Source organism: Platalea leucorodia, assembly GCF_965183815.1.
Source record: "Platalea leucorodia genome assembly, chromosome: 2".
Classification (NCBI taxonomy): Eukaryota; Metazoa; Chordata; class Aves; order Pelecaniformes; family Threskiornithidae; genus Platalea; species Platalea leucorodia.
This window is the reverse complement of record NC_138824.1, coordinates 34,468,914-34,487,961: the sequence shown is the minus strand read 5'-3', so window position 1 is coordinate 34,487,961 and position 19,048 is coordinate 34,468,914.

The window sequence follows — 19,048 nt, the reverse complement described above, 5'->3', positions numbered from 1 at the left end:
TCTAATTACAAGCAGTCACATTGTGAATGGGGTTAATTTCCCTACAATCCCTGAAGGACATCAGGAGGTGAAAGAAGGGAGACATATGCCCTGAAATCCCAAAATGGCAAAACAATTTCCTTTCTGCATTGTATTCTGCCACTCCTCATGAAAGAGATGACAAGAACAGGATGACCACTGGTGCAAATGCACTTCTGCACTCAGTGGCATAGCAAGGACAGCGGGAGATAGACACTCTGCACTGGATGTGTAAGTGGGAGGTGTGCTGTGGGTGAGTAACAAGTCTTCTAGTCTTCTGCTGCTGCCATCTTTCTGTATTCTCTGCTCCTCAGCTTCTTGCGTGTTCCTCTGGCCACTCAGAGTACCATTGGTGGCAGTTCAACCTCAGGCAGTAGCAGAAGTAACAGGAGTCCAAGAATGAGCGTGAGGGACAAGGGAGAGGCTGTTTGGGACAGACAGTTCTCACCATTTCTTCTTCATACACACATCACAGCCCTCAGCACCTGAAGCCACCTCTGAAGCCCCAGCCTGCTGTCTGCACAGCAGCAGGAGCCAGAGGGGCTGCTGGATTGGAGACAGGAGGAGGCAGCAACAGGACAGTGGCAGCCGAACGCTGCAAGAAGCGCAGGTGAGGAACCACGTCCTGTGGACGGAAGCAGATCTTGCATTTCAGCCACAGAAGCCCGTAGCAGCGTAGCCCGCAGCTGCACACAGACTACCTGCCACAGTACGCCATGCAGCTACTGTAAAGCTACCTTCTGTCTAAAGCTGCACTCCATGGCTGCAACGTAGACTTCTAGATCTTCCTGTACACACTCTGGCATGGAAAGTAACAATGTCAAACTAGAAAACTCATCCTGGTACACAAGGAAGATACTGAAGAAGGATCTATAGTGGGATCCTAAGATGACACCAGTTAAAGTCAATAGAGACTTTTATTTTTAATTAAACAGCAGTAAGTGTGGCTTGGATCCTGTAAGCAGTGAAACATTCGTATAGTTTTTACTCATGTGAGTAGTCCCATGAGGTTGGAAGACCACATTTCTCATGCAAATCAGCAGCAACTTTTCCATTAATATTATCTGTAATTTTTAAATAGCAGTACCTACCTGCTAAGAAGAGGATTCATCCCACTTAATGCTGAATGTCTAAAACCAAGGTGTCTAGTCTGAGCTCATTGCTCCAGGCTAGCCTAGTCAGTGGAAAGAGTTAAGCACTTTCAGTTGGGTGAGTCGTCTCTCATACAGCAGGTGCCTAAGACATGCCCTTTGGCAGTGCTGGTTTCTTTCTGCTGACTATAACAGGAGCCAAAGGTGACTAGCTCAGAAACTGACATCACTTAAACCACAGACTTCTAGAGCCAGGTAAGATGAATCCTATGCCATATATTTAAACAAAAGGACCTGAATTCCTTGAAAGCTGCCCCTGTAATATCAAACCTGTCTGTTTTGACTCTTTCCAAAAGGACAATCTAATATTAATGATAAATAATTTATCTGGGGAATTAGGTCAAGGTGCTCAACATTTTTGCAGTGGAAGAGGTTTGCAGAGCAGCCACATTTATGGTATGTCCCACCTCACTCCTATCCAAATGGCTTCTCTTGGAGATCCTGCAAGCGTCTACCTTTGGCAAGCAGGACGGCACACCACACTTCCTTGCTTGTGACAGTAGGGTACCTTAGGCACATCCGAGACTATACTTACAAGCTCAAAGCTCTGCTTAGCAGCCAACCGCCCACTGACCCCGCTTCTAATACGGCATCCAGACGTGACACATGACTGCTGAACGAGAAATTGCTGTAGTGCACCACAACCATTCCCTACAAGGACAGTAAGAAATAAAGGTCTTCCTTCAGGAATGCCAGAGACATTGCAATCAGCATCCACCTTACCAAATCTACATCTGACCCTCTACATCTGATCTACTAAAACCACGAATCAAGACTGCCTTTCCCTTTCACAGACGTGCAACAGCACCTCAGTGGGAGAGCTTTACCTCACCTAACTCTACTGCCAAAGAATGAGGCACCTGGTGTAAGCCAGTTGCTCCCTGGACTCCACAATCACTGAAGAGAGACATTTCTTGGTGCTCTTCAAAGGCAACTGACCCCATTTGTCTTACATACCACCATCAGGACAAATTACACCACAAATTGGAGAAGTCTATTGTTCTTCATTGACTAAAAACGAAGCCTAGATGGCTACTTTATGCTAGCTGCCTTTTCGGGGTTTTTGAACAGCTAAAGCTAGGTGAGATGAATCCCACCTGAAATTTGCAAAGCAATTCAGCAAGATTTACTACAAGACCAGTAACAAATACAGTATTTATTATTCTGTGTTCACTCGTCTCCACATTAAAAAGACACACCAATGTCTTCTCTTAGTTACAGAAAGCGGAGACCTTTAATAAGAACATAGAATGTTACATAAATACTTAAGACTACTAATTTTCTACCTGTTTTAGTTAGTCACTTATCATAAGATGTAACACTCAAAAATTCTCACTCTGTTCCCTGGCATACGCCTCTGTTTGTTTTCATAGGCTTTCAGGAACAAAAATCCTTCAGCTGGGGCTGCACGGCTAGAAGGCGCGTCCCCTGGGTGGTGGATAGGGGATCCCTCTCTGGAGGGTGCACCGGATAAAATTGAAGAAGGTGCCGCGAACCAACGCAGCCTAAGGGAAGGCCACCCTGACAGAAAAACCACTGGCCCTCCAAGTCATGGGGGTTGGGCAGGAGGCCAACTACCTCCTCCCGGAAAAAAAAATAAAAAACAAAACCAAAAAAAAGTTGCAGAAACGACGAGCATCAACTCGGAGATGGAGAAAATCAGTAATGAAGTGAGGAGGAGGAGATGGAACTGGATCGGTCATGTCTTGAGGAAAAAACCAACAGAAGACTGCGCTGTGGCCCTTGGGACTCCAGAGCACGCAGCCGCAGACCGATCAAAGTGGAAGAACGATGTTCATGCCTTGTGTGCCTCCTGGCACTGAGAGAATTCAGATTCAGATTCAGGAACAAAAATACTTCAGGACCGCTTTTGTGGAGTTGAGGCTTTTCCAAGCAAAGATTTACTACACAAAAAAACCAAAAACAAACAAAAAAACCCCACACAATAAAAAAAACCCACAACAGTTATTGCTAGGGTGCTGGATTCATTTTTTAGAGGCAATCTACTGTACTTAAGAGAAATAATGTTTTTACTATGGTGGAGGGGAAATTCTGATGCAAGCCCTTTTCAGGTCACAGTTTAAAGAGCTGTAAAGGAAGGAAGGTGGGACCAGGCAAGACACAAATCAGCCTACCTGAATTTGCATTCTCTTCCTGTCGCCTACCCCGTTACTCCTTAGAGAGAGTATCTGTAGATCTAAGCTAGTCTGAAGTGCCAGCAGTCTAACTGCAGAAGTTAGTCCCCTGCAGTATAAGAATGATGAATCAGCCCACACTGAGCCCAGTGCTGCTGCAGCTATCAGCTAGCCCAACTCAGATTAGCTGTTTCAAAGGCAATGTAGGTCAATTTAGCTGTTTTGAAGGTAAATTAGGTATATAACAGGTATTTACTTATTAAATGCCACCAAGCAATAAGAACACTGTTGATGTTGCATTAGAATTCTTATTCCTCATGGTTACCTTTGCAGCTGGAGCTCACTAGCCACAATCTAGCCCCTGATTAATTAATTCAATTAATTCTTTAAATTTGTTGAATTACTTTTAGCTTTAATAAGTTTGAGAACTTCCAAGGGACATCAAGCTCTTGCTTTTATTCTATTTTTAATTAGATTAGAGGTAATTTTTGTATTCAAATGAAGAGTAACAGATGTAGCTCTGTGTGGTAATGCTGAATCAGAAAGTAATCTTATAGTAAACAGTTAGGCTTTTTACCAATGTTGACTGTTCAAATCAAATTACAATATGTGTATTTCTAAATTTCATTGTCTCAGTTCTCTTCACTTTGGCCTGAATATAAGTAATGATCATGGATACTTTAATTACTCAGTTTTTGATATTTTGGCTGGTTTTAAAATCTCTTAATGTCATTAGAAAAATTCACCTTTCAATGTGAGGAGTAATTTTTCCCTTATTATTTTTACATCAAATTTGGGGAGAATGGTTATAATTAGGTGTTTGCACCTCAGCTACAGATTTTACTCATTCTTGGATCCAGTCCATTTCCAGAGTATTTAATTCCAAGCCAAGTTCTCTCCCCAGAAGCCCACAACCAATACTGGAGTTTGGCAAGTTTTTGCCTGTAAAATACACATAAACAAAAACATTTGAACCCTGCTGGGTATGCTTTTTGAGGTACCAGATATTTAAATGGCAGCTAGAATAGACAACACAATCTGCAGAAAGAAGTGCATTATCCTACTTTGCTTTCTGAAGGTAATAGGTTTGTAGACAATACCATGAATGTACTCTGAAAGGGACTTTGATCAAATTCCATCCATTCCAGTTACAAACATAAAAGTTAATTGAAGCAAATGGAATTGCATAGACAGGGATCGAGGAGCAACCACAGTTTAGCTCCTGAGCCTCCTTAAATCTCTTACCAAGTTTCTTCTATCTATGGACCTGATCCAAAGCTTGTTATAGCCAGTCAAAAGAGTTCCACTTTCACAGAATTCAAGAGCGAACCTAAATACATAGACTACCATCTGCAAGGGATGTAAGCACATACTTGACTTTAAGGAAGAAACTAGCCCTACTACAGGCAGTAGCATTACTGAGAAACTTCAAGACTGGCTTGTATTTCTATGCCTGACTGAATCAGGTAATTATTCCTAATTATGATCCTGATTATGTTCCTGAACTGAAGTCAGTGGGAATAAGAGCAGGGAAGTATGTCTCTGGAGGGTCACATCGACATAAGAATTAAATCAATACCGTGCAGCTCCACTCCGATGAAATCACTGGAGTTAACACCAGCAGAGACTGGAAGCATACAGTGGTAAATCAGATCCAGAGTCTGTTACATGGTTTTGACACATCTTTCAGTTTTATCAGAAATCCAAACACAAAACTTAGCACTGCGAAACATCAGTGGATTTTAGACACTCCCTGAAGGGCTTTGAGTACCAAAATCAATGAATGGATTGCAATGAACTGACCTATAAATGTAGTTTTTCAGCTGTGACAAATAAAATATTGATAATGGTCTTCATTTTGCTTAACTCTTTCCCGCTCTTTCAAAACATCATGTGTAATAGACCATAGCAGAATGGAAATTACTTACAAAAATGTGAGATGCGTTGGCAGGGTTCCACAGAAAGCAACAATGATTTTTATTTCCCCGAGAGACATGCCACATACCATGAAATGCAGCAATATATACTGCAAGAGGCTGCAGCTATGATTGGTCCAGCATAGGGATTACTGATGGGCTGTATCAGCTCACAACTCTAACATACACAATTAGGTTCTCCATTTGGGGATTCATTATTACAGTAAGTATATGAGCCTTACCTAGCCATGAGAGTTCTCTTACCTGAATGTCCCCAAGGCCATCATGGCTTTACAGAGGGAGGCTCACAAAGCAACAGTGAGATTTACAAAAGGAGCTGGGGGCCTTCCAGGAACCTAAATGCTACCTGTTGATTCACCAAGGACTTGCCTAACCCCTAAATAATCCAATATCCTTAAGCATTCAAAGCCTTCTCATAAACAACTCCATGCATGTGCTAAAGCACCTTCTTCAGGCATGGGCTTCACAGCTGAACAGGGGCTACTCAAGCTTTGTTGATCCCAAAGCCCCGCTGCTGCTGAACGTGACAACGTTACAGCACCTTTGTGGACATCCTCCTTAGGGACTAGTCCAAGACCATTCAGGAGGCTGAGTTGAAGACAGGTTTCCTCAGTGCCACCATTCTTAATACACTGCAGAGGCATCTGTGGGATGAAGGAAAAATGATGTTTCTCAGTACAGAAATAACCACAATTCCATGAAAATCCACCACACGAGAGATTAGGAAACGCACTCTGGATTCCTTAGTCCACCCAAAACACAAGGTGAGAAACACCTAACCACCAGAGGCAAAGTACAGAGACAGGTCCATAACGATAGTTTCAGAGGAATCAAATAGCAAGACTGGGGCAATGACAGAGTGCAAGTCCCTAAGAGAAGTAGGGTGGAATTTGCAAGTTAACCAGGCACATCTTCAGAAGGACAAAATGGAGTCTTTCATTATGAATTACCAGGCTGTCTCACAAAATTATCGCTCTCCTTCCATAATCCCCATCTCTTATTCTTTCAGATGAACTGGGCTGAGAAAGCAATCAGGAAACCAGGATAAAATAAATAAAAACGTTATAAAACTCATTCCGATCAATTTCAAATGCATTCCATACGCCTCTCCTTAACGCAGTATAATGAAGTTTCATTGCTGTCTCTCCACAATATAAAAGGAATCACCAGACGTGAAGGAGCATATGTAAAGTGGACAATTAGTGAAGAGCTGGCATGTTCTGAGCCACTATTCATTTATCGGCATAGATCTTTTCCCTTTTTTTTTTTTTTCTTTTTTTGGAATTGGCTTTCAAAACGTTTCCATGGAAAACAGAGAGGAAGGCAGCTATCAAGAGCAACAACAGAGCCTACCCAGCAATGTGCTTTTCGGACCCTCCTTTTTCTCCCCCTCTTTTTTTTTTTTTCCTCCTTTTCTTAAACTCCTCGGGGCTTAAGTTGAACAGTTTGCACCAGCATATGGCAAAGGTTGAGGTCAGACAGATAAAACGTTTCATTGCGCCAAAGAATGGTTAACAACACGTGAATGTAAATTCTAACACATCGTAAAACTGTTGCAAAGCAGGCTGAAAGGGGGCTTTAGTTATGGCAGGAAATCTGCTTCCCAGCCCCACCCCATCCCTTCCAGTTCATTTCAGGTATTGTGGAGCCCGGAGGGGCTTTTGAGTCCCCTCTCCTGGCAATCTGCACCCGGCCCCTCCGACAGATTTCTAATGACTTTCCAATGAAGATTTAGGAGGTTTTGTGTCCTGGCGCTGTGAAGGATTTCAGCCAGGCACCCCTCCCCGGCAGCCAGCCACGGCCACCACTTTTGTCCCCTTCTCGCTCCACCGCTCCCCCGGCCCCGCGCTCTCCCTGCAGATCGACCAAGCGGAAGGGGACCCCCCTCCCAACACCTCCCCGCTCTCCACCAGGCCTGCAGCCATGGCAATTTGTAGCCGTGCTGGTGGCAGGACCACCCTGCCGCTGGGCCTGGGGCAACCCCCTGGCCAGCCGGGTCCGCCTGGGCCTCGGCCTCACCACGGCCTGTGGGGCGCGGCCCCGCTCCTCTCAGACAACTCTGGCTGCCCCAGGGCCCCTCAGGCTGCCCGGGCCCTGCTCTCCCTCCGCTTCTCCTCCTGGTCAGGCCCCAAAATGCCCTGTAGGCCTTGCTAGCCCCTGATCTGGGGGGCAGCCCGCTCCCAAACTGAGTTTTCCTCAGTTAAAGCAAAAACAAAGAGAAGGAGCGACCACCCCACCTCTGCGAGGACCGTTCCTCCGTCTCTGGTGTCGCTGCTTTTTTTTTTTTCGCTTGCATTTATGTTCGTTCTCTCCCCGCCCCCCCCGCCCTGTTCCCACATTTTGTCACCATTATTATAATAAATACAAAGGTTCTGCGCCTAAGAAGAGACTACAAAAACATAAATGAATAAATAAATACTTAAATATCAAGTGACATGTTTGTGTCAGGCATTAGTGCAGGCTCTGAGTTGATGTTTTCGTTTATCATTTGCTCTAAGTTCCTGCAGCTGAAGAAGATAAACCCCAGCTATTCAAAAAAGAAATGTATAAATCATAACAAAGCACCCAGTTAAAAAGGGCTTTTCTTTTTTTTTTACTGCTCCAGAGATAAGCCGCAGACACGTGGTGCTCAATTGTACACCACCATCTCTGGAGTGAAACTATTAAGGTGGTGGTAGATCATATATATTGGAGCAATATATTGGGGTCTGTAACGTGCCTGCGGGGAGTTTTTTGTTTGTTTATGACACAGACATGAACACGTACTAGCGCAGGCACCGAGACACAGATCACCTTAATCCCCCAGGCCTCTCCGAAACTGCGCCTGGTGTCCTAATTCCCTCTTCAGCGCTGCTCTGAGGAGAGAGTGATTAATGCTCTTTTTTAATCTAGGAAGATGTTAAAAGTGTGAGGGACATTGAGTTCAATTATGAAATATGAAATGCTGAGAGGGTCAAGTCTACTCAAGCCCCACGATGGAAGAAACACTCCCAGGAGACTTTGATTCTTGGTGGGATGACTGATCGTCATGTCCTCAGAAAGAATTAAATTTTATTACCAGCTTTTTGGCAGCATTTAGAGTTTAACGTGTCTAGAATTAAAGAGTGCTTAGTCTGATTTTTCTTTCTTTCTCTTCCCTTTTTGTTCAAAAGCTGCTCCATTTTTCTCACTGACTTGGAGGTGCCTGTTAGAAAAATGCAGGTGGCAAGTTATCTCTGGAGGGGTTGTACTGCCAGGATGTTATTCACAGCTCATATTTGCATAATCTCTTGTCTCTTCTTAAATCTTCTGTCTTATTCTCTTTCCCTTCTTACTCCCTCAAGAAGCCCTCGCTACAGTCTGGCTTGGGTTTCTTTCCTTCTGCATGCCTCGGTAACACTGATTGTTTTTATCAGGGGGTTGCAAGGCGGTGATCACTCACACCTTCCTTCCCTACAGAGAGGCGACGAACACTGCAGAATGTGTTTACTTTTAACATCTGCCAAGACTTTTAACGTCACTGTGCAAGGAAAGCCCCAAAGACAAATCCAGAAATGAGCATATTAATAATGGTTGGCAACCGGGATCCTGCGGCGAACCAGCGCTTTACCTTTTGGTGCTGTTTGCCCTTCCTTAAAGTTCTTTCTTGCCCTACATTATGAAAAGACTTCTGCTGGCTAAGAAGAAACTAACTGGTGTCATTGAGAAGCCTGGTAGTAAATCTTAAAATGCTCAGTTTACTGTGCTGAGAACATTAGTGAAAAATCAGCAGAAGGGCTGGGGCTGTACAGAGGGAATTCACATGCCCATTGCACATGGAAGTCTTCCCTTGAGAAGGAAAGTTACACTCTTAGTTGATTTCTTTTTAGTTTAAATATGCATAATTCTGTTTGCTTTTCAAGATTCTGGAGTCTGTTCTGAAGTATGTAACTGCTGTAACCAAGACAAATATAACAGAAAATCAGAAAAAGAAGAGAGGAGACAAGGAGAGGAGAGGAGCGGAGGTAGTCACAACGTTGTGATTACTGATTCATTGCTCCCCCCTGTCTGGGGTCCAATTCAGTTGACTAACTATAGGCACCTTGTGCTTTCTAAGATGCCCTCATGTCTGCTGAGCCCCTGGCTGCTCCTTCAGAAGAGAGCAGGTCTTCTGCAGGTCCTATGCCATATCTGCCTGCCCTGCAGGTTTCTTACTGGCCACTCAGATGGGACAAGACACTTTTCCTTAGCCAGCTGAGTCAAGCCCCGGTGGCCTATGCAACCTATTAACTCAGAGTACAATGAGATTCCAGTGCTAACACCTAAATTGAGGTGTCTAAAAGTAGGTGTCTATTCATTACGGTTAGTGGAGACTGATCAAATGCTGGCATATACTTTTGGCTGAGCTAGATTGTTCTCCATTCTCTGTGGGATGAAATGGGAGACAAAACACTTAAGTCTTTTCTAGAAATCTAAACTTACAGTCTGGACCTGGGACCCCCAGATAGAGAAACAGGAATTAACCTCTGAATTCAATGACTTTGGTCCTTTACTACCTCAGGCACCACATCATGCTTTCTTCCTCCATAAAACTATCAAATTTCATCCTGGAAGCAGTTAGTCCTTCCCCACTCTGATGGGAAGACCATTGCAGAATCTCACTGCTGTAACCATCAGGGACATTCTCATAACTCCAAGGCTTAATACATCCATAGCGAGCCTATACCCATGTGGTTCTTATGTCAACATCAGCCTTTGCATAAGAAGTTCTTTTTTCCTTGCTGGTGTTTAACCCCCTGATGCACAGAGAGCAGTTATATCCCCTCTCAGCCTTCAGTTTGTGGAGCTAAACAAGCCAGGATCTTCTATTTTTCTCTCATATGATAATCTTCCCTTTCTCCAATCACCTGTGCAAGAGTCTGTCAGTTCCCAATCAGAAGTTACACAAGGTGCTCCAGATGAGGTCTCACAGGAGTCTTATACAATGTTGTCAGTGCTTTGCTATATCAGTAAGACTGTTTAAAGTGGAGAAAAAGCTGTATAAAGCAAGTAGAAAATACGAGAGAAGTTTAATTCAGGGAGGAAATGAATAAGAAATGACACCATATAAAAATATACAACAGCAAAGGATATAGGGAAATATAAATTGTGCAGTAATCCTTCACCGTAACAAAAACAGGCACTGTGTATCAGAAGACAACTGTCAAAGACATCTCGGAGGACAGTAGTTTACTGGTTTTTAAAAGATCCAAGACTTGTCTGAGTAGTACCAGCTTCTCCAATTACAATAGGTAGAATTAGGAAAGAGAGAGAAAATCATTCTTGGTTCAGGACACAGGCTAGAAATTTACTGATAAGGACAGAAATAGGAAGGAATTTCCCCTGTGAGCAAGTTTTGTTTGTATAGGAGACCCTTCCAGCACCAGCTAGCACCAAAGTGGTGGTGGTAGTAGCCACTGACCAAAAAGGGGTGTGGGTATAGCTGGACTGCTGACTTGGATTGGAAATTCCTGCCTGTGATTCTGCTTATCTTGGAAAAATTGTGTGGTGCTTCTGTGAGCCACCCACATGGACGTGAGCAATCACTGCTTTCACTCATTTCTCTGTATGTCTTGGTCAGAATTTGAACCTCTCTCAAATGCTCCAGGGCTTGGTTATTGATTATTGTATCACCTAGACTTTAGAGTCCGAAATTCAGGTTCAACCTTGTCCATTCTGAATCAGCAAACATCAACCTATAGCAGGCTTGAATCCCCCTCAATGTTATATCGTGACAAAAAGGAAAAAGGGATGGAAAGCAAAGATACCGAACTCTTGCTGAACAGGAGGGCTACTCTGCTGCCCACAGCATCATAAGATGTGCATAACCCCAGCCTGCATCAGGGTTATGGGCAGAACCCTAAGAAAAAGGGCAAAGCATCATGCAACAGTCAGAAATGTGAAGTGGATGCAAATGCAAGTTCTCTGAGCTTTAACTCATGGAGTCAGGCAGTGGGTGTGCAAGTGGGCTGGTGGTATTGCACCCTGCCTTGGCTGGAAATCTTTTATGGTCTGAAGGAGGGGAAAGGCAGCAAGAAGGTGACTTCAACCTGCGAACATGGCATACAAAGCCGCTGTTCAAAAAAGCTACAAACTTATATAAACAAAAAAGTGCACATTAGAGGGCAACCAATAGGAATTCACTTAAAATGGAAGGAAAAGTCCATCTACTGACTACCAGGGTCATAGCTTAATATGGCAATTTTTGCAGGACAAATCTGACCTCCCCCATTGACTTTACTTTTGTGAAGAACACATAAAAATATATACAGCAGCAAGGGAGTGCAGAGCAACAGCATCATCACTGTACAAAACACTGTCACCCCCATTTTCACAAAGCTGGCAATTATTCACCAAGATCAAAGATCTACTAGCATATGTTTTTCCTTGAAAAACACTCTTAGTGGACCAGATGAAGCAAAATGATCAAGAACATTGCCAGTTTCTTTGCTGCTTCCTACCAAATTCTTGACACAAAAACTCCAGGTTCTTTTATCCAAACATACTCAAACTTATGAATGTACCAAATTCCTTTCCCTCATAAACCAGCCTTACCATCTCCATCCAATATCTTTTTTTTGCCTCTGCTTTATAAGAATGTGGCTCAGACAAAGCAGGAAATATTTGGCATCATAGTTGCTTTCCATGACAATATGAAAGAGATGCCGAGCTGCCAGGACCTCATACTCTCCCATGTCATGTTTTCTGTTTCCCTTGTTTTCTTTTAAGAAATTATAGAAATGAAATTGAAATAAATCTCAGTGCTCCCACGTAACACTCCAGTAAGTAAATCCAATGTTATTTAAGATATTTTCAAGCAAGGGGCGTTGGGGTGTTTTGGTTTGGTTTTTTTTCAGGAGAAAGAATAAAAGGCTTTGTACAAATAAAAGGAGACTGGTATGTTAAAATGCAGATTTGTTTGCTTTTGAGATTCAAAAAGGTGTTGTTCCATTGGCTGGAAATGCAAATGGTGAGCAAGTTCAATGGATTCCAACTCTGTTGTTGATAAGACCTTGTATTGCCCTGTGAGCAGCAAGGAAGAGTGACACACATTTACAACAGAGGATGAGCCAGCCCCAATTGCTAGTCATGCCATGCCTAGGAGAATTCCGTTCCTCTGAATACATTGTGATTTTTAAACAAAACCACCAGATCAGGATGGCCTTACCACACGGAACACAGTATAACACTTGGAAATAATATTTGCCGTGAAACATACAGACAATGAAATCAAGTGCAATGGGATTGTAGGAAGACATAGACCAAAACCCCAAGTTTCTCACCAAAACTTGGTAAAAGCAATTCTGTTTGTGAGGGTCCTCTGATTAGTGTGATACTATTCTGTTAAAAAAAAAAAAAAGGCTTTATGAAGATTCATGGCTATCAAGGTAAACCTTTAGTTCTCCTAGATTTGATTACCCCTATATAAATCATTCACCTACTGGGCTTCTGTTCTCTTCATATGTACAACAGGCTCTTCTGGGTTAATTCCAACCCTCAACACGCATTTCCCAACTACCATCACCCCCCTCTGTAGAAATTAAACTGTCCTTGAGACGTGCTCATATCCATGGATGACAGCATATTGATTTTGCATAACTTAAATGGTTGAGTCTTCTAATGCAACTCATTTACAGAAATTATGTGAAAATTCGCAGTATGTTTGGCACGAGCGCTCTCTTTTTCTTTTTTTTTTTTTTTTGTCCAGCCTCTGAAAATTATGTGATGAGAACATCTCCATTGTCTTCTCCCTCCCCTGGAACATTTCTCCTCTGAAAGTTCAGGGACAGGCAGCAGTGAGTAGCAAATTTTACTGTCATAAGCTTGAGCGTTCACCTGAATTCATATAATTAACCCAGCATTATTTCAACCCAAAGGGATACAGGATTGGATTGTAGATATTAACACACATCCTTTAAAGGTGAGAAGTAACCTTTCGAGCCAAATTTCCTAAAATGCTGTAAAGAAAAAAACAGGCATACATCTTTCCTTGGCAGAAAGAAAGCAATGTTGATTTATGGTCAGAGATTATAGAGTTATATGTACAGTTTGGGTTTATGTCCTACCTACAAATCCCCGTTCACTCACTGGCCTATGTCCCATCACTGTATGACCTCACTGGCATCACTAATTCATAAATGTTTCCATTTACTTGAGAGGAAAGGATAGCTAAAGCTGTAGTTCAGGAATCAGGAAACACGAAACCAGTTCCTGGCTCTGACACAGGCTTCCTTGGTAACCTCTGGAAAGCCAATTAATGTCTCTTATGTCCAATTCCTCATCTCTAAAGTGGGGAAAATACAGTGCCCCCATTCTGTCCTTTATCTGCTTCTCTAGAAAGATAGTTACTTGGGGCGGGAAGTGTCCATGTGCAGGGTGCCTCATCAGCAGGGCATCAGTCTTTAGAATCATAGTTAAAGAATTAATCAAATACTAGAATATCAAATGTTTAGTCAGCCTGTGAAGGGGCTGTGGGCATAAAGAAGGTACAGTGGGCTCAGTGAAGGTACACGTATCAATCAACCTAAGATGGAATAACTAAACCCCAACTTTTTATGAGTGGCGTTCTCAAGGTGTCTGAACAGCCCTTTCTTCTCTCTCTCTCTCTCTCTCTGCCAGCCATCACCTGTAATAAATGGTTTGTGCCTCCTCCACAATCAAAGAGGGGAAATGTCTCTTTACAGTTTTCTGTGACATTTTTTACTCTTTCTTCCAGAGCCGTTCTCCTGTTGCTGAGCAGTCGTTCCTGTGCACATGCTGCTCTGACTGAGATCAGCTGATACACTGACATCAACAAGTGGCACTCCAAATGAATACATGGTACAGACCTGAGTGATACATACCTTATTTATGTTTATTGCCATTTACACATCTGCTAAGTGCTCAGCAGAACTGGCACCACACTTACTTCCTTAGGCTGTTGTCCAGGAAATCAACGGAGCCCTCGTGTGAATACAAGCTTATCTGTGCAAGTAAAGACTACACAGCCTATCTCTTATGACGCTGACTGTCCAGAAGAATGAAACCCAGAACAAAAGAACTAGAATTTTTCCTAGCAAACATGGTTGGAATCAATTTGCACTCTGTAATATTTCACTATTTTTCATTAAATAGATGCAAAAACATTCATCTTTTCCTTCTGTTAGGTTTGGTTGGACTCTCTGAAAAACAGAAATCAATACTCCAATTTATGTTAATCATGGAAAATATGTCCATTTGGGGTATGAAGAAACCGTGACTTTCTGAGACTTACCTAAACTACCTTTATTGACATGATCTTGAAAGTTGGCTAGAAATACTGCAGGAGTTTTAATAAAAACATTGTTCATTATCTGTGTTACAGCAGTTCCTTGAGATACTGCCAGTCATCAGGGATATGCTATTCTGAGGATCGCAATAACCTAGCGAAGGCACAGCCTGTATCTCGAACATTTAAATCAAAGTAAGACAAAGATGTACCAAACAACCAGCAGGAATAAGTGAACAGGACTCTTCAGGCAGTATTATTTGGAAGTTTCATAACACTGATAAAAAAGCAATGTGATATCACCAAGTACTGTAATGTAATAAAACCATGACACATTGCTGGAACTGGCAAGATTAGGAGAGTTTGAGGGGACAAGCATTACAAGCTGAACAATTCTTTCTGCCTCAGCTCACCTGGTCCTGCTGTCTGACAGAAGGAAAGCCCTGTCTCTAGGATGTGGTTCATAGAGTTTGCAACATCGCAGGAGCTTCCATGCCTCTCTATGGGATTATAAAACCCTCTTCCAAGCATGTCACTAACACAGGCATAGTCCTGCACTGATTTCACATACGCGGCAGCTCTACTCTGCTGCACCTCTTTGCTCTGAGACGGGATGCAGAGAAGTAGGAGGAAAAGTCCATCTCCTGTCCCCAAAGCTTAATTAGTCAGAGCGTGCAGGCAAGCGCCACTTGAGCTCCAAGAAAGACATCAGGGGATAAAACGGATGGAAGCAAGAGCAGAGCACAGATGATGTAGCAAAGAGCCTGGCTGATGTTAGGACTGTGCATTGCAAAGCAGCAGCACTGAATGCTGTCACAGTTGTCTTGTAGCACCCAGAACAGCAGTATTAGCTTGGTACCTGCGGGTCAGCCCTGGTAAGGTAAGACCTGCTAATACAAGAGCAGTCAGCGGTTATACCTGGCAGCACAGATGAGGGAAGTGCACCATCAGCAAGTTTCAAGGTTTCAAGAACAGGTTAGCTCAAGATTTACAGCATTTCTAGCTTTCAGATGGCATGGAAGTACCTTGAGAACAGCTTTTTTTGCTGTATTCAGCAATCTGTTTCCCATTCTGGCCACAGTCCAGAAATATGCAAGAAAAAAATGCGAAGAAAAGGAAAGGCAGTAACTAAATATTTCAGAACCTTCACAAAGATTTAGTTTGAGCAAGGCTTTAGAAAAGGGCAAAAGGCCAGTGGAGAAGTGAGGTGGTTTTTTTCTTCCCTTTCCCTATCATTTAAGTTAACCAAATTAAACAAGTACCTTCTTGTGCAAGGGTGCTTACACAGCTTGCATGACTTCTTTTTTTTATAAACTGTGAGCTTTGTTCACAGCTTTTCTAGTAGCCGTGGTCCATTTCCTAAGTGGATTCTCTAGTGCCTGCTACTTGGCTGTGCTCTCATTGCAGGTTTCCCTTTGGTGGCAGCACTAATCTGCTTGCCTTTCCTCTACTTACCTGCCTGTTTTCAGAGAAGTTATAGGACCGCAATGTCCTAGAGCCTCTACTGCTGCGTCAAATTTGCTTAAAATGGACATTTTCATAGTTGTTAAAGGGAGTACAACAGTAAAGCAAACACAGAGAGTGGGATCATGGGAGTCTAATTTCCTTAGGAAACCTGGGTAAGAATAACCACTAACACTCCTTTGGAGCATAAACTCTTTCTGGTCCTGTATGAATATCAGTTAGCGAGTCCTCACAGCAGTTCATTTGGGTAGGTTACACGCACGTAGTCTTCACTCTGCAAAGGTGAAGGAAGCAGCGAAGGGGATTAGCTTCCCAAGACCACAATGCATCTGTGACATTCAAGCACTGAGATTTCTCAGATAGCTTTGGGGATGAAACCCTGGCCCCACTGACACCAAGGCAGGTCAGCACTCAGAATGGTTTGCCTCATAGCCCCATATGCATCCTCTACAGACACAGCCACCCCACGTCTGTGCACAAAGCCCTTGTCATGAAGCCAGTCATTCTTTCAGATAGGTGGAAATGAAATTTTACAAATGTTGTGTGTATATTCCCAGATGTGTGTGACAATATCACAAACCTACCTCTCCCCAAACCTTCCTACCAAAGAATATGCTCTGCCTGACCAAGTACCATTTCACCCCCTGTCTCCACTATAGAGATATAGATAGATATATATATATGGCAGTGTGCCGTTTCTGTTTAGGTCCACATGCCAAGATGTCCATACAAGAATCAGACCAGACTCAATATGTACACAAAACCCTCCAGCTCTGCCAGGTGCAGTGATCCAGGAGCACAAAGAAATGCAACTGAGCAGTGTCTAGATGGGGAGTCTGATGTGTTGGCAATGCGCATACCAGTGGTCAAATTACAGAAAGAAAATCTTTGTGAGCTGACATCCACAACTTATTTATTAATATAAGCTGAATAACTAATTTATGGCCAGATATTTTTAGCCTTTTACAGAGCATCTATTTCATTATTTAAGATGTTTAATTATGTACCCGTCTAATTAGTATCCAAAGAAAATAGGTTTCTTTATTACACTATGTCTTTAGTGAATAGCAATAAATACTCATATTAACCGCAAACTTTCCTAATGTTGACAGTTTTTAAGTTGAAAATATTTAACACCCTTCATGCCATGTCAAATGAGGGAGGCCTGATTCTATCTATAGGAGTGTCATAGTTGCAAAAACCAAAATAAAGTAATGCAGCTGACCAGCAAAACCACCAGAAGAAATTGAAGTTATTCCATTTTAGATTAGTAATTGTTCAGTTCAGGTCAGAAGACTGATTTCAGCAGAGATGACTTGTATACAACCGGAACAATTTTGTTCACTTACTGCAGGTGTGTCAGGTAAAATCAATATTTTCACACAAAGAATCTCCTCTCAAGGTCTGCAGATCTCTCTTTGGTGTGTCTTCTCAAACAGTTTTAGTAGAACACTGAGCTTAAAAACAGAACAAAATGTTTCTGAACTGAAAAAACTCAGTTTCGTCTTTAAAATGACAGATCAAATAGAATGAAATCATTTTTTAAAATACAGCATTTTAACATATCTAAAAATAAGTGTTTGTGCTATGTCTCAGATAAATGAGGGAAACAACATGGGGCAGGGCTACAAACCATATTTGTGTTTTTTTGAAGCTCTTGTTCCTCAGAGAGACCCACAGCATGATACAGAGAGCCCTACCTCCGTCAGAGCAGCCTCCTCAGACTGCCCCGTAGGGTACCACCTGCTTGAACCCTCCGGGAAGCAACAAGGTGCAATCGCATCCCAGATACACGTCCCTGCTCATGACCTCAAAGACATTATTGTCTACCTTTGTTTGAACTAGAAGTGCACATGAAGGAATCAGGGATACTGAACTGCCCAAAAGGAAAGAAGGTAGATTGTAATGTACATTGGGAAAAACTGGTATGAAACAAACAGCCCTTTAAACCCCTAAGATCTTTTCACGTTCATATTGCAGAAGCAGGACTACTGCATTTGCCTGTGTACGTGCACACTATAGACATGAATCCTTTCCTGAACAGTTAGGCTGGATTTTTTGACTGGCTAGATGTCAAGCTTTTCATCCCAATTTCTTTTACCCTGCTCAGATGTAATTGTTGGTCCTTTTTCTGGATGAAAACAAATGATGAGCTCACAGACACCTCTACTGCACATGATTTGAGGGGCTGCTGTTTATTTCCCACATCACACACATTATTTCTGCCAGGTGCCTGAGCTGAAAACACTCATCTACATTTCATTTCATAACATCTTTTATCAGCCATTCACCAAGCCATCATGTGTCCAGGTGTGTGTTTAGTTCTATAAAAGGAACAGTCATCTCTGCTTATGCTTTTCATTTTGTGATCCCTGTAAAATGGTGTGAGTACAACTGCCTGCCCTCAGTGCAAAGGCCTGGGAACTCACTGCATTAAGCATCTCCCATAGCACCAGCACCAGAACAGAAATGGCTTCAGCAAAGAATGGTAGTTGCTCAGCATCTTGGCAAATTAGTTTTTGCAGTCATTTTGTTTCAAAATAATTTTTTATAAGGCTGGGCCAGTCAACGTGACTGCTCAGCCCTGTATAAAAGGTCCCTGTTCACTCATCTGGCTTGTCACTTAAAGGGTCCCTGCAGAAACTGAACTAACTCATGAAAACAGCAGAAAACAAATCCAAAAGAAATGCAGAGATTTCGATAATTTCAGTGATTTAAACTGGCTACGGGAAGGGTCTGACAAACAGGAGTAGGCACAAGGGAACCAGGCAAGAGAGCAGAGGAGCAAAAGAAACCTCACCACTTGGCAACAGCGAGTTTTTGCATGAGCATATTGTATGTTACATGACATCACAGCTCAGTTTCTTTGTAAACAACCTGGAGATAACCCATAGCATGGGCAGGGTTTTCTGAGGCAAGAGGATCACTAAAAGGGGAGGGTAGGTGCAGAAAGGTGAGGGGAAGGACAAAGTCATCTGTACAGGGAAGGAGAAGGCAGTGCAGGGAAGGGCGCCAATTTTTTATTAATAGGATGGCTGTAATCCCAAACCTGTCTTCCCTTAGGCGTACCACTGGAAATATTGTGCTTTCACTCCTGCC